The sequence below is a fragment of the Alligator mississippiensis genome, chromosome 4 (genome assembly GCF_030867095.1).
Source record: "Alligator mississippiensis isolate rAllMis1 chromosome 4, rAllMis1, whole genome shotgun sequence".
Taxonomy (NCBI): domain Eukaryota; kingdom Metazoa; phylum Chordata; order Crocodylia; family Alligatoridae; genus Alligator; species Alligator mississippiensis.
Window position 1 is genome coordinate 250656143 of NC_081827.1, and position 16750 is coordinate 250672892.

The following is a 16750-nucleotide window of genomic DNA, read 5'->3' on the forward strand; positions in this document are numbered from 1 at the left end:
TACTGTCTTAGTCAAAAGTCCTTTGAGTTCTCTCATGCTATCGGCACTAGAGAAGCTTTGGATGAATGCACTCAGACCTCTTTTATGTGATCATATTATTTGCTGGTTTTTTTATGTAACAAAATCCTACTATAGACCAAGTGCAAGTACGGTCTATCAAAGCAAACCTATGGATAGAGCTAAAACCAGCGTGAGTGCTACCCCCTGCTGTGCTACTGATCCATGATGTAGTCACTGATGAGTGTCTTCTGCCAAAAGTTTCAAGCATAGGTACCTAAAATTAGGTATGTAAATATACAAAAAGCAGCCTGATTTTGAGAGGCACTTACTACCCAGGACTGCCCGTTACATCATTACAATACAAAGCAAAGTGTTTTTAGCAGTCTAGCCAACGACTGAAACCAGACATGACTGCCTATCTAAAGTCAATCACAACAATATCATGTCTTTTTGATCAGGGACAGAAGTTCATAAACTGATTGAACCTAAATCAGTTAAATCTGATTCTACATCACTCTAGATTTATCTTAAACTGGTTTTGCACATTTTGAAAGCAGTTTAGATACACTGGACTTCTGTTATGTTACAGGTTTGAACCAGTTTCCAATCATTTATATTGGTTTATATATCATTTCTGTCCTTAGCCTTTAAGGTTCACTAGAGCATGGAAACAGTCCCAAAGAGAGGTGGTAGTTGCCACCTCCATCTTTCATCAAGTTTGGTATTGTGTTTTTGACAGGGCTGTCTTCTAGGATGTAAGGAATTGGCACAATCTCAAAATAACTTTGGAAGTGAAGCAATGCCATTTAACCTCATTACACAACTACAGCAACCTGCAGCATGGGCAACTAGTGCCTCTTGAGTCTGGGGGTCACCCATAGAAGCTGGAGTTGGTGTCAGCAGCAGTAATGGGGTTGATGAGCACCCATAGCAGCTGCCAGGGGCTTCAGTGGTGGGGACAGGGCTGGCGAGCACCCACAGAAGCTGCCAGCAGCGGTGGTGGTGGTGGGAATGGCCCTGTTGGGTGGACATGTGCCCCGCCTTGCCCTTTCTACCAGTTGCCTATGACCTGCAGAACAAATAGTTCAGGAAATGGAAGAAAATGTCAGGTGGTGGATTTAAGAGAGTGCACAGAAAAAAAATAGACTTCAAGAAGTCACAGAAGTGACTAGACTGTGGAATAAACTCCCTCCAAAGGTGGTGCAGTCACCTACCCTGGAGGTTTTCAGGAGGAGACTGAACAGTCATCTCACTGGGCTCATTTGATCCCAGTTGACTTCCTGCCTAGAGCAGGGGGGCTGGACCCAATGATCTGCAAGGTCCCTTCCAGCCACTAACAATCTATTAATCTATGAATTTATGAATAAGTGACTTTCCTAATAAGATAGTTATTTCAAATAATAAGCATTCAAAAGTTTTAGATAGACTTTGAATTAGAACTTGGGTTTTCTAGTTCTAATGCAGGAAAAGGAATTTATCTGCATTATTGATGTCTTGATTTCTCATCTGAAAACTAATACAAGAGATTAGTTCTAAAATTGTGACATTATCATTTGTTTAAGGTTTGATCAATATTTAACAGTCTCAAATTTTACTTCCGTGACACTGAATGGTTTTTGCTGGAACTGAAAACCCCCCACAAATGTCTGTATCAGTGACTTTGAAAGGCAAAACTGACAGGTACTGGCACAGCATGAGTTTGATAAAGTTTATTATAGTCAGCAGTTATGGCAGGGTCTGTCACAAGAGTGCAAGTGACAACTTATTATGAAAAATAAATAGGTGGAAGACAGCATAAAGACTTAAGTGCCATAGCTCTTGAGAGAAGTTTTCTGTCTGCCTGCCTGAATCTTATTTTTTGTGTTGCTGTTTACTCTTATTCGTTAGAAGGATGAATTTAACAAACATAATATGAAGATAGTGTCTAACACAAGGCTAGATGCTGATCTGTTGTGAAACAGGGATGTGACTTTTCTCCCTCTTCCAATGTTATCATGGTAACTGTATCACATACTTCATTGTGCATCTGTTAAGGCCCCAGTTTCTGCAGGCATGAGACTGAGACCAGGTGAGAAACAGAGCACTCTCTCTCTCTCTCTTTCTCTTTCTAAAAGAAATGTATTTAAAAAAAACACACCTCATGACAACATGAGTGGATCTGGAATTTTGAAAAGGTGCATGCTCACATATAAAACAACAGACATTTTTCTCCACATAAAAATAAATTAAGAGTTTTACAAATATACTAGACACTTAGGGCCATATTAAACAGTTTAAGATTGAAGCAAAAGCAAAGATAACTTCATTAGAATGAATTGAAAACAATCTGCAGGACTGTGAAATAGGAGTTGCATTACCAGGAGCAGTTAATCCACAGTAGAATTGCAGAACAAAGGATAACTTGATTGGTGGGACATCAAGACCATTAAAAAAGAAGAGAGGGTCATCAACACCTGTGGAATAAGTAGTTTAGAAAGGATCAGTTAGATTATAATGAGCTATGAAGTTGCTAAACTCCCTCAAAACTGACCTGGATTTTAGAGGTTTTTTAAAAAGAAAAACAGTGTGGGACTTTGAGGCAAATCTTGAGCCAGGAAGTAATAGCAAGGTACAAGGTACTCAGTGATAAATTACATATTAATACAGGCAAATAACAGAACAGAAAATTGAATTAACAAGACACATTCATTGATTTTAAGGCTAGAAGAGACCATTATGTTTGTTCGGTCTCACCTACTGCATGGTGCACACCAAGTAACTTTACCCAGCAAGTTCTGTATCAACTTCTAGTTTCTTTTGAGCTGAAGCCTGTCTTTGGAAAGATTTCCAGTATCAAAGACTTCAAGTGATAGACAATTCCTTGTCTCCTTCATTTAGCAACTCCAGTGTTTAATTATATTCTTCGTTAGAAGCTTGCACTTCTTTTCTAGTTTGAATTTGTCTCACTTCTAAAAACTGTGAAGTATTATTTTCATTAAAGTATTGTCCGCTGTCAGAAATCTCTTCCCCACAAAGTTATTTGTGGACCATGGTTATGTCTTTTCATCCATACCCTAAAAGAGACAGAGTGTCTTAAGCTTGCTGCTCTAAGACAGACCTGATCATCCTTGTGCCTCTTTTCTGAGCTCCTTCCAGTTTTCAAAAACATCTTTTTTTAAAATGAAAAGACAAAAATTAAATACAACCTTGTAGTAGCAGAGGGCAGATCTACCTGAAATGCTTTGAGCATGGTAGATTGATTCTGTTGCACTCATGGCAGGTAAAACCCATGCTAATGCACAAATGCATAGTAGAATTAGTCTACTGCACATTAGCATCACCTAAAATGCATGCGTTGGAACTACTCGATAGTAGTGGCGGTTACTGTGCATTTAGTTAGTACCTGTTATTAAAGGTTACAGGTATTACAGGCTATTATTACAGGTACTAAACTACATGCGCAGTAACCACTGTGTAGTAATGCATATGTAGATGTGCCCAGGATCAACTCTTCAATGTGCTATTGCCTTGCTTATATATCAGCCCTCTTGACTATAGTATCATCCAGAGTCTAATGCAATCTTTTCCCCATTTTAATTCCTTCCTTTGCTTTATTTTCTTAGTTTATTATCTTATTGGGCCAAACACTGTCTTCCTATCTGCCTGTGCCACAAACAGCCAACATTTGGCTTCTATTGGAACTGGATACATTTTTTTCAAGTCCAAAATTTCCCTATGAGATATTGGGGGGGGGGGGGATTTACCTTTTTATCAAAATGTGTCATGAAAAGCTATCCTTTTATTTCAATCAGCTGTAGCAATATTGGTTATTTTCTTCCTAAGATCAACAATATAGATTTTGATGGTAAAGTTTTGTCCAGTTTAGGTCTTACTGGGTGCATCTACATGAGACGCTAACTGAGCAGTAGCATGCAAGGCAAAACCTGTACTAATACACTACTGCTCAGTAGTATTAGGCTACTGCACAGTTAGTTTCTGTAAAAACCCATGTGCCGTCACTACTGTGCAGTACTGCCAGTTATTGTGCACTGATTTAGTACTTGGTTATCCAAGTAGTAAACTTAATGTCTTGTAACTACGGCATGTTAATAAATGAGTAGACACACCTAGAGTATTAGAAATAGCATTCTTAAGGAAGCAGTAAAGTTTAAAGTACCACTGCTGTAAAGATGCTACTTGGGTAGATCTACCAGCCTTGGAGTAGTTTTGCCCAGAAAAAAAATAAATAAAAAAAAAATAACAAAATCTTGCTTATTTCCATAGGAAACCTCACCCCCTCTGCTTCCCCCCTCCAAATTAGATGTTGTAAACATGTTTGATAGATATTTGCTCACACCCTTGTGCAAAATTTGTTTTCTTGCAATGGGTATTACTTTTTGAATCAGTGTTTAGGTGGTATATATATAGTTCCCAGAAGAGTTGTAACATTAATAAAAAGAAATGGAAAAATGGCTGCATTGTCCTCTTTTTCCCTTTGGTATTTCTTTCTCATTTTAACAATGTATATTTGCTACAGCTCTCTGTTATGCTCAATATGTTCTTAGGCCCTAATGCTGCATTGGGATATGCTAACATGTAGTAGTCCCATTTCCAGTGACAGCGGAGGGGAAGATGCACAGATGGAGGGGTCTCTCGTAGGAGACTGAAATGTGGAACTGGAATTTTAGCTTACAGTATTGGATCAAACCATGCTTGTCTAATATAAGTACCAACAAATATATTTGGTACTCTGATCCACCATAAAATAACCACCCACAAAATAAGGAAAGGGAAGGTATCAGTATTTCCCTTCTTCCCCTGCTTCCAACTCCTGCATTTTAAAAAGAAAATAGGCTTTAAACATTGATATGTAATAAAAACACAGGCCCAGTCCTGCAAATACTTTGTGTCTTTTAATGCATTAAAAAAAAAAAAAAAGTGAAGTAACATTACTTTCAATTAGGGTGATGCAGATCGAATATAATATAAAAGATTTGTCACACCTGACTACAATACATGAGAGCGGCTTGAAATTCAAAATGCTTCACAAGTCCTGCTTCTTTAATTCTCACAATGCCGTTGTGATGCAGATCAGTAAGTTTAACTATTCTGGTTCTGGGGATGGGATAAATTGATTCTTCATCATGATTTGTATGTAGTATTGCCTAGTGACCTTTTGAGGGTCCATTGCACTGGACTCTGTCCTTACCCATGGTATGGGAAAGTCTCAAGACAAAGGAAGAGTGGGAGGAGACGAGGGTAGTGTTCAGCCCAATGAAGATATAGTTTGCAGTCCTATGTGCTCCAGAATTTTCCTAGTCAAATGACTCAGTTCTTAAGGCACTCCCATCTCTTTTCACAGTTTCATCATTTCATAGATGTAAGGGGTAGTAGGGACCTTACAGATAATCGGGTCCAGCCCCCCTGCACTTGGGCAGGAAAGACCACTGGGGTCAGATGACCCCAGCAAGATGGGCATCATTGATCAAAGATATCCAGGATTTGGGACACAATCCAAAACCCACTGACGTTCACAGAAGTTTCTAATGGTGAAGTCACACACTACACGTAGACCATACTAAAAGCACTTGAAATGCAAACTTGCACATTAAAGCTCATCACCTTGTGCTAAATCCTCTCTGAGCTTCTCGAAGTTACCGATTTCAGATGAGTGTTAACTCTGGGCCATGCTACCTAGTTCATATTATGGTAAATTCAGTCTTCTCCAATGAGATAAAACAAGCAATTTGCAGTCCTCCAGCATCCCAGGATGCACTCCTCCCAGCACCCCTCCACCCTGGGACAGAATCCAGATGTCCTGGCTTTTAACCGTACCCTTATTCACCAGTCTTCTAGTGACACATCAGAGCTGTGCAGGCAAGAAATAGTATTAACCCTTAACATGTGACTGCTCACAACACCTGCTAACATTAACACCACTTAACCGTCCATGGATTTAGCGTGGTCTAAAGGTAACCTGTAACTTCACTCTAATTTAATTTTTATGGGCTTCAGTTCAGTCCCAAACTACCCATGGTAGTGGGTAAACAATCAGCATGTTCTACTAGAGTCATACAGAAAAAATGGGGTGGCACAGATGTCTGAAAGGAGTGACAGATGCCTCCTTGCTGAGTTAGTGAACCTAAAGCACATTAGAGAATATATCAGAGGGGACAATCTTTTATTTCTTGAGAAAATGACCTAATGGATTGTCTATTTAGAGAATTATTCCACTCTACCATAATGAATTATTCATCTTTGCAGTTTCAAAACAAAAATAAGGAAAATGTTCAAGTTAAGAAAGAAAAATGGTCTATTGAAAGAAAAAATCCAGTCTTATTATAAGCATCCCAAATGTTAGAGCTGTTCCATTTGTCTCATCTATTTTGTGTCCATCTATTGATCATCATGATCATAAAACACCAAGAAAACTATTTAACCTAACAATAACAAGTGATGGGATGTGTTTTTCCAAACCTCTCTGATCTTGTAATATACCTGCATTCAGCATTTCTGGGACTGGATGATAAGGCAATACACATACTGTTATTTTTCAGATTATCAAAAATCCCTAACATTTTGGAACACAAACCTATCGGATGTATGTTACTAAATCCCAGGAAGATCATACACCAACTGCAGGTGATACCTCAGCGCGAGGAAGGGTATTTGTACCCAAAAGCTTGCAAAGAAGCATTTTTCCAATTTGAGTTGGTCTAATAAAAGAGATCAGATTTACCCAAAAAACCTTGTCTGACTAAATCCCATAGACATTTTTGAAATTTTCCTTCTTTTTCACCCTCTGTAATATTTCCTTAGCATCCAATGCACCTTATGCCAAAGTCACTGACATTCTTTCCATGTTCCCCATTGGGAACAAAGCCTTTCATCTACAGCAAGATTCATCTGTCTCAACACTACCTACAGAAATCTCATACATTCCTAAATCATACTTGAGCCCATTTAGCTACAAATGCTCCTTTTATACAAATGTTGGTTTGAACCTGATAAAAGGCCCCTTGAAATCACTGAGTAATTACTGCAGGATCGAGCTTTTTGTTTCTGACAGCAACATCAGGTGTCTGATAATCTGTTTGACCTGTTTTGATACCAGTAAACACAGACCTCTGATACCGGCTGGATTGATGCCAGGTTTCACAGCACAGTTCCCTGGCTCCTACATACCGCTCTTACAGAGAGTCTTAGCAACAGACACATCATGGTAGGCTAAAAGCAAAGCTCTTATCTCCCATGGCCTTAGGCACTGAAATTTCTTTTCAATCTGTGCTGGTCATTCTTACTGCCATTGCTTGCAAAGGGAATAATTGATTTCATTCTCTTCACACTTGTGTGTGTGTGTGTTTTCATGCTAATACATAGTGTGGAGATGATTAGGAAGGAGCCAACAAGAGAGAGGCTCATTTACATAGTGCATCCAAAAGGCTCTCCCTTCCCTCTCCTTGCAAATCCTTCACAGACAGCAGAGATGTGAGCTAAATACAAATTGAAAATGCATTTCTACATTATTTTCTATAATTACCAGAACAGCATAAGGGATATGTATTTGGGGGGTGTCTAGGTAATATGTTAGCCAGATGGGCGCAGTATAAGTACCTACCTTTGGCTTTTTCCCCGCCCTCATTCCCACCCCCCTTCCCTTCTCTACCTTTTGCTTTCCTAATTTCCAGCTATTTTCATTCTCACTGACATCCTGCCACACCTTTAGCTTCTTTCATTCCTTAGAGATCTTGGAACAGCAAAGACTCCCACTGCCCAAATAAGTGTGACCGCACCGGAAAACTTGCAAAGAACTTTTTTCCAACTCCTCAGTTGGTCTGATAAAAGATATCACATCTACCCAAAGAACCTTACTTGCCTTGGTATCTGTAATAAATAAGTATTTTAAAATATTGCCTTAGCATTAGTGAGTTGTAGCCAGTTGCTAATTGTTATACTTTGAAAACAATTAGAAGAAACTTCAATAGATAGCAAAGACTATTAAGCCTTGGTAGTGTTTTTAACTCTATATCTCAAAGCACTTTTCAATCCAAAATCTCAGTGACTTTTACAAAAGAAATGTTACCTTAACTTCCTTTTTTAGGTAGGAGAACAGGCAGAAAGGTAGCTAAGCAATTTACTCAAGGCTATTAAGAAGACTCTTTTTGTTCATACCTATTATTTATCCCCCTGCCCGCTCCCCCGCCACTCCCCTTTCAATGCCTCCTTTGAAATGTTAGGTGCATCATGAGTCTCCTTACTTTGGAATATTCCTTTCAGCTGAGTTCTGGCTCTGCTAGGGGGGGGAAAAAAAGGTTTTTTTTTTCCCCCTCATTCTTGCAAAAAAACCAAAACAAAACCAAAAAAACAAGAAATCTAAAAAATCTATAAACCTGTGAGGCAAGGATTTTTGTGGGTGACATCTTTTTTCGACCAGCTGTATAGCTGGAAAGGATTAAGACAAGCACCACCCAGAACATCAGCATTATGAAACTATCACAACACTCCCCATCCCACTCTGAAATATCCGTAGGCTCCAAAGGCCTGAACTTCTGCCCACATAAATAACCTGGTAAGATTATTGTTAGGGTAACATTATGTGGATTTTCAGGGAGCACTGAATCTGCAGCTGAATAAAGGCATGACCTGTGGCCTAGCAGAGCTGCTGACCACAAGGCAAAATGATATCTAAGCCGGCCATTTGCTTATGCTAAGTAACCATCTTAACTGTGTCAAACATTTTCTGAGGAAAAAGCAGCAAGTGAATCTGTGTGAGTCAGTGTGCTGTGAATGAGGTGACATTTTAGGAATGTGGAAGATAGTACAACTGGGACAGAAACACAGAGTGGACTGTGGAAAACAACACATAATGGGTAACAGAATCTGAGATGAACGTATGTGAAAAGGTGAATGGTTGTCCCAGCCGCCAGCGGAGGGTTCCAGATTGACAGTGTGGTTGGGAGTAACAGGCAAGAAAGGTTTATTGATTTAACAAAAACATAACTACGCATAGTAACAAGACAACAATGACAGACAATAACAATTCACATCGGCAACTTATCAGCAGTCCCCTCTGATGCCTGATGTACAACAAGTTCCTCTCCTATAAAGCTCAGCGAAGTCAGGCGTCCTCAAACAGTGCTGTCAGAGGGGTACCGGGAAGGACCCTGGTAGTTAGTCCTCGGGCTCCTCGAGATCCATTGGCCCACTGAATTCAGGTCAGCAGCTAATCTTAAGTTAGTAGCTTCTCTCACAGAGCTGCATCTTCCTTCTGATAATTTCCGGGTGTGCTAGCCAATTTATAACTTCTGAGCTACACTGATAACTTACAGCTATCCAGATTTTCCCATTATAACTATTCTTAGGATTGACCAATAGCAGTACAAGCCTTTGCATTCTTCTGATAAGCTCAATTTTAACTGTGCCACAAGGCCTACTACTACTTCTACAAGGCCTTGCTCAATTTACTAGGCCTCACAAGGCCTCACTAATCTTTGACTTTAATTAGGTTCTTAGCGGCAACATACAGCTCAATATCTAAACAAGCAACACAAAAGCACCTGGTCTAATCCTCACAGAACTTCAGCAAGCACCTTTATTACACAGACATAATTTTCAGCTGTCACAAATGATGATTGATGAAGAAGCCTCCAGAAGCTTCCAGGTTTTGGTCAAAGTCCACCCATTGACAGAAGAGAAGTCAAGGTCTTAGACATACACTCATAACAAAAAAGGCATGTAAATGAGTAAAATACATAGGCAATTCCATGCTAATGAAGCAAACTGTAAACAGAGGTGGAGCTTAAGATGGGAGGAAAAATGGGTGGAACATAGGAGGAGCGAGGGTAGAATGAATGGTAATGAGCATAAACCAAAGTGCATAAATGTGGAAAAAAACTATTGTTCACTGCAGGTCCCCTGGTTCATGGGCTGTGTGTCTGTGAGGGACCCTTGTCTGAAGCTGTCTCCATTCTGAATAAAGCTGTTGTGAGCCATGTGTGTTGGTGTTTGTTCCCTGCTTGCTCTGGCTAACGAGTAACAGGATCCATGGGCAATTGAATCTTTGTCTCCCTAGTCATTGGGAGCCACATGGAGTTGGGGTATAACCATGATACATGGAAAATTGGAAGAATTGTTCCACAATTCTATATCTCTCCCCATTCATACACTTGGTCCAAAAAAAAAGATATAGTTCACACAAATTCTTGCCCCGCACACTTTTCCGGGACCATCACAGCTACACCACCACCGCAATTCTACAAAAATATCTAGTAACTTGTTTCTAGACATCTAGTCAAATACTGGCCTTTTTCAAAGACAATTCCTTGTGTGAGACAGTGTATGTGACCCAGTGAGATGGGCACTGCCCTGGCAAGACAAGAGTGGTTGCATTGCTGATTATCCAATTTCCCCAATGAGTATTCAATCCTGACACAACACTATAGGGAGGGGAATGGAACAAATGCTGGGACCATCCTCTTTTCCAGAGTAACATCTGTCTCAATAAGCCAAGCACCCTCTGATTTGCTCTGGTGTCACAAATCTTCCCCACTTTGATGTCCACTAAGCCAGCTTCAGCAAGAGGGGCCCTGTCTAACCCATGGCCTGGTGGTTAGGATACATTGCTAGGAATGATGAGAAGTAGATCCAGAGTCTCTTTGGAGGGGAAGGGAGTAGAATATGAGTCTTCATGCCCTGTGGCTGTGTAAATGCTTCTTGGCCATCTAAAAGAAGAGTTGGCTTTAGGCTAATGCGTCTAAGTGTGATCACCCTGCTTGAGGCCTTAAAAAACTGTTACAGCATCTAATTTAGTAACGTGACTTTATCTTATTGCAACCCTTCTGCCAGGCTCTGGTTGGCAGCAAAATGAGCCGGGTTTACATATGGGGTACACAATAAACTATACCAGTGGCTTGAGTCCCCACTCAGACATCTCAGAAAATTACATTTTCTGGGGCATCCCGTATAGACAAAAAAACCCTCCTCTCAAGCAGTGTGAACAAAAAACTGAAATTTATTACAAAGAATAAAAAACAAAAAATGAAAGAAAATATTAAAAATAATTTTCAAAACACTATTAACTACAAAGCAAATCTATAGGTGGCACCCTCTTGGGGGAGGCTGCGCCCATACCCAGGCAGTCTCAGACTTGGGGCTGCCCAGTGGGTAGTTCCAGGGGCCTGCACCCCTGTACCTCCCCTTTAGAAATTAGCTGGAGAAGGAGGGCCCACACCAGAGTCCTGAGCTGCTCTTTGGGTTCACTGTGCCATAGGGAGCTGCTCAAGATTGTGGGCCCTTTTGCATTTCAAGGGGCTCTGTTGCTCTAGAGACATGGTGGACAGATGGCTTCCACTTCCTCATGGTGGCTTTGAGGCGTTAACTGCAACTTTGGTCAGCAAACTGCACCCTGCAATTCCTAGTCACAATCCCAGCTTTGCTGGGCAGAAAACTGCAAAAGATCTCGGAGGAAAGATCAGGCCTATCTTAGCTTGGGCCTGATAACTAGCACCTGACCACACTGCCTGGTTGGGACAAATTGTAAAAGGGACAAAAGGAGGCTCAAGCCTATTTCACTGGGCCTAAACTGGGCAGCTGGACACCTATACTGCAATGAGGCCTGGATCAACAACTAGAAGTGCCAGGTCTCACTCTGGTTCAAACTTGGCCAGGCTTCATCCTGGCCCATATCTGCCAGCTGAACATATGGCTGGGGTTTAGCCACACAGCTAGGCTGAAATGCAAGAACTGTGAAACAACAAAAAGGGCCCAAGCCTATGGCTACAGCCTGGACATCCAGTCTCAGCTGTACCACGATCCTGAGACACTACAATTACAAAACAGAGGGGGACAGGCCTATGTGGTCAGTGAATGCCAGGACCCATGCCTGGTCAGTCTGATCCAGGGATCAACACCCCCGTGGTATTATCCCGTTCAAGGCCTGTGTGGACAAGATTGACAGCAAAATTGCCAGGACTCCATCCCTGATCAGTTTGCTCCAGGGATCAACAACCCCAATCAAGAAAAAATAGGGGAAAGAGGGAGGAAATAGGTGTCTCAAACTCTGAAACAGACTTTGTCTCTTTGTATCTGAGGCTTTCCCATCACATAGCTTTTGCTTGCCTGTCTAGTGAAGAAGGGAGGAGACCCATCCTGGAGAGCAGGTTTTTTGGCTCCCAGTTGAGCTCTACAACATTTAACAGTAGGGGCGTGTGAAACAGGCCCTATTTGATTTGGATTCAGATTTGGCCTGAATCAGGGACAGTAATTTGATTTGTTGATTCAGATCACTGTCTCTGATTCGATTTGGCCGAATCTGAAGATTCAATGCTGATTTGGAGAAGCGGTGATTTGGACACAGACACAGCTTTAAATGTTTTTTCTACATACCTCAATGTACCAGGTGGCATGTGAATGCTGTGATACTGGGGTGGATGGAGCATCCCACAGTAGTGCAGGGGGCAAGGGTGGGGAGGGCACCACATGCTCAGCAGTGAACCTGGAATTGGACCAGAAATACTTCCAGTCCACTTCACTTCCAGGTCTGCCAGGGAGCACATTGAGCCCCCCATCCACCCCGGCTCAGTGATCAGCCATGGGGGGACCCCAGGTGTCCCCCCCCAGATCCAGGATATACCAGTTGCTGAAGCAGTGGGAGTCCGGGGGGGGGGGGTCCCCAACATGCTCCCCAGCAGACCCAGAAGTGGACCTGAAGTGCTTCTGGTCCACTTCAGGACTGCTGCTAAGAGCACTGCTTCCGAGCGCCCCAGCATTGCAGTATTCACGAGCTGCCTGGTACCTTGAGGTACGTGGGAAAAACATTTAAAGCTGTGTCTGCATCCAAATCACTGAATCTTTCCGAATCTCTCCGAATTGATTTGAAGGGTCCCAATTCAATTTGGAGAGATTAAAGGGTCCTCTGATTCAATTCAGAGATTCAGCCACTGAATCAGGCCGAATCTCCTCGAACTGAATCAGGGACCAAAGCTTCACACAACCCTATTTAACAACCCCCAGGAAAAAGAGAGAGAAACCTTAGGTGAGTTGCTCTTATATACTTGGTGCGGCATCACAAAAGCCTTGTCCAATCAGGGAGTGCCATGCTCCAGCCTCTCTCTTACTTGATCTGCCTGGAGGATTTTCTGCTTCCTCTGGCTAATGAGACCAGAAGTTTTTATATATTTTGCCCAGAGACAGATGTGCTGAGCACATGGCCAGAACAACAGGGGCCATCTTGCCCACATAAAATAGACATATATATAAACAAGACACAATACACCACCCAAGTGTGTGTGGGTGTTACATTATGCTTTAGACTAAGCCACAAAAAGCAATGAGAATGGACCTTTTCCATTGTGTTTTATTTTTTTTCAGGAATTCAAGCATGGCTCAATAGAATGATGCTTAGATGTATAAATAATGCTTAAAACACCTGAGCAGTGGAATAGGATCTGTCCCTATAGTTTTTGATGTGCTTCTATAGCAGCTAGCACAGCGTGATCTCATCCAACCTGCAGCCTCTTGGGACAGTGCAGGAGATTCTTAAAGCTGCAGAAGTGATGAAAATGCCCAATTCTCATTTAAATTATACCTGTTGAAAACTCCATGCTACAACAGTAATAAAGAATTAATAACAAGATGCCACAAGTATGATAATAAATAAAGGAGCCCTGAGTTTTAAGAGTGAACCATCATGCATTGGGTTTAATGTTAGCAGGTCTGTTGTCAAATATTACGGAGTCAGATTTGAGAACAGTGTCTGGATTGAAGGGCGTGTGATCTGTCATGAGGTCGGCCTAGCTATAGAAGTGAAGCAGTGTGGGGATGTGGAGGAGGAAGGTGAGGTTGTGTGGCTCATAGGATAATAAAGTATGTGCTGATGACTTCCAGAGTTTTCTAATATATAGTGTGTCATGCTATAATTTTAATTCAATATAATTACATAAGATGGGGAACAAATTGGATGTATGTGTCTATACACACAGATACATGCACATACTCTGAATCTGTGAACTGGAATCCCGTACTTATCACGTTTATGTAGTGCAGTTGGTGCTCTACAAATGTGACAATATATGTAAGTGAATATTACCTGAATGACTGCATTTATTGAACGTAAGAGCCCTCAACCCCAAAAAGAGAGAATTCTGAATTACCCAGTTCTGAATTAAAGAAAAGATAAAAGTACCTTCATCAGAAGACATTTAAGGTAGGACCACACATTTATAAAAAAAACAAAATGTTTGGACTTTTTCTTGAATTTCACCTCGAATGTCCAATTTCAATTTACAATACAATAATACATTGTGCGGAGCTACTTAAACAGCTGAAGAAAGAATTTTACAGGGGAATTAGCTTACTTTAAAATAACTTACAATATACCTAAAATTTGGCACCTTTTGGCATAATTTAAATGTGATGATTTAGATAAGAGACCCACATATCAGAACAGTATAATAATCAATTTATAAGGCACAATGCTTACATTTTTATTAACTAAAATGGACGTTATCTTTCAAAACATCTATTATATATGAAATGTTGAGTCTGTCTAACCTGGATTGGCCTTGTCAACCAACTTCAGACCCACAGATAAAGCAATCATGGAAGACAATCATCCTCGACTGCAAGAGATTGCAAATGAGATATATATGAGTGATGAGTTAAGACTATTTCACCCCATATAATCCCCTAAAAAGATTACACACCTTTTTTCCTCTATAATACATATATCTGTTTATTAAAATGGTGAGGTAATATTTTTCCTTGGTGAAAAATGTCACTGGAAATGACTTGCTGTCAATATTTTTTCCAACATTTTTTGTTTAATTGGTAAAACAACCCCCCTAACTAGATGTGGGGTATTATTCCCAATAAAAACCTTCAAATACGTTAGGATTTTTTTTATTTTAACCCACCTCCTTAAGTTCTGTGGGGGGGAAAAAAACATTTTGTCAAAAATGTTCATTTTGTCACAATATATTTCATGATAACTTTGACCATTCCCATTATTAATATTCTTTATTCAATTTTACACTGTCTGCTGTATTTCCATGCTGTGTATAAGTAGCAACTTCTGTGTCACTGCTCTCGGAAGAAAAATAACTTACAATGTCAGTTGCTCTTTTTTATCTGTAATTCACATATTTGTAAGCATAAGAAATACGAACAGTTGTCATTAAAAGCTATGGGCTGTGATGAATCACCGCGTTTACCCAGGAGACTTGACAACACAACAAATTCAGCTTAAATGAGTACAAAGATATTTTTGCTGGATCACGCGCTCTCTTTATTTATGGTAGAGTTCTCAATTGCTAAAATGGCTGCAACATTGCCATTGGTTGGATGCCAGACTGCCCTATACCCCTGCTGTCTCTGATAACAAGAGGAATTTATTCTGCCAAGAGCAGAGGCAATTTGTGATGCAAAAGGTAGGGCAAGTTTTATGAATACCCCATGGGTGCATCTGCATGTGCAATTAGCACATAGCAATAATCTTCAGTGCAGTGTGTGCAACATGTACACGTGCATCCAGGACTATAACACTTTGAGCCGGGGCAGAGAAGCCATAGCTGGCAGGGGATATGAGGGGGCTCTGTCCTAGCTCAGCATCCTATGGAGGGGCTGGCTGGGGCATGAGGGTGTTACAATGTGTGGCCAGCTAGCAGGCAGGTCCCATGCTATAGCATCCCTGTGCCCCAGCCAGCTCCAATCCAGGTCTACACATGTGTTTTGGGGCACATAAGTACTCTGCTGTGAGATAGTACTTGTTCTGGACATTACAGCAAAGTTAATTAATTTACTGCACCCTAATACAGGTGCACGTGTAAACAGTGATGCTTTACTGATGAGCTAATAAATCAGCTCCACAGTAAAGCGCATGTGTAGATGCACCCCATGATATTACTGTTATTCCATACTCCTGTTGCCTTCCCCCTGGTACTTATTATATCACTTAGGCACTGCCAGCTTCCTGCTGTTAGACTACTATGGGAAAATAATGATTATACAGAATTTAAGCCAACCCCCCAAATGTGTTGTTTCGTAAATGGAAAGCAAGCAAGTTAACTGCCTACCTTGTTGTTTTCCTGTCGTCTACCAATCAGTTGACCCTCCCCACAGCTGTCAAGCTTCCTTGTCTGCCTAGGTAGTTGGTTCTTTGTTGTTTAGCTCTCCCATTAGCTGATAGGAAGCTAGTCTACCCAGGTGTTGGACAAGCCACCTCTCTGGCCCACCTGATGACAACCTGAAGAATTCCACTGCAAAGACAGATCCAGGATCATAGGGGAGGAACTACAGCCACATCTCCTTGGATTATATGAAGCATGCACAGCAAAGAGAGCTCACAAAGGGAGTGTGGCTGCACCCACATCCCACACTCGTGGATACCAAATTGCTCTCTAAGCTCGCTGTCTTGCCAACTCGGCTCCTACCATGGTTCTGAGCACATCAGTTGCTCAGGATTGGGTCTGGCCAGAGCCTCTACTTTTGTATGTAGAGACACGGGCGGGGGAGGTAAAGAGTAGTGGAATTTGTCCATGGGCTCCAAAGCTGCAGAAAATCAGGGGCTCTGGCCAGCCCCTGTGGTGACCAACGGTTGAGTTGAAGCAATACCAGGGAGCTGAGAGCTCACTACCCACTGGTTGCACAACTTAAGCAGGGTATACCCATGCTGCCATGCCTCCCTGGATCCACCCTGGTCCATCCCACATCTTCCCATAATTCATTTGTTCTAAAACTTCTTTCCTGCAAAAATCATGTGTTTGCCAGCTTTTGT